Source organism: Phoxinus phoxinus (assembly GCF_949152265.1).
Source record: "Phoxinus phoxinus genome assembly, chromosome: 11".
Lineage (NCBI taxonomy): Eukaryota > Metazoa > Chordata > Actinopteri > Cypriniformes > Leuciscidae > Phoxinus > Phoxinus phoxinus.
Window position 1 is genome coordinate 24,909,845 of NC_136886.1, and position 865 is coordinate 24,910,709.

Consider the following 865-nt stretch of genomic DNA (forward strand, 5'->3'; position numbering starts at 1 on the left):
ACGTTGGGTTAAAATGTAATGTAAAAATATAACCCAACAGCTGGGTTTGTCCATATTTGACCCAAAATTTTTTAGTGTATCTATGAAAAATGATACTTCTACATCTTGAAAACGTTCTTTGAGTCAGCATGTGTTTGCTGTATGTAACTAGATGGAAGAGATAGTATAGATAAAAAGATTATACGGCTGTACAGGTATGTTTCACAGGCTCGGTCTAGTTTCATACTTTGTTGAATGACGCAGTCTTGCACAAACGAATGAGGCCTGTTCTCGTGCATTGAACAAGCACATTTGAGGATACATTTATAAAAAAGTTTAATAAAATCATTTATCTGATCAAAACGCATTTTGGCCAGAACATTTAAAACAAAAATAATGCGTTATTACACTAATGTCAGTCATGTAAATAGTTTGATATTATTTTAATAAAATAAACATTTAAGCATGAACACAATCTCAGGTCGGTATACAAAAACATCTTATATTGGAGAACAATCTAAAAATAACCATAGGGCTACAATATAGGCTATGTTATTTATATAATTGCAAAAATAAAACTTAAAAAAAAGGTTTAATTGTTAGGGAACGTTCTTAATCATCTTTTTAAGTAATTTGTAAACAAAAACTTAACCTTATAATTAAATGTCGTTATTTAAAGTATAGGCCTACTAATTAAAGTCGTTATTTGGTAGGCCAAAAATAGACAAATAGTGACTAAATATAACGTGCACTAACCTTGTTTTATAGTCTGGCACTAAATTACGGTATTACATGAAAATCAGAACGTTTAAGTTAGTAGCATTCAATTTTCCAGTTTTTCTTATTTTTAATGTTAATAAGTCGTTTCCATTCCCCAAAAAAGTTT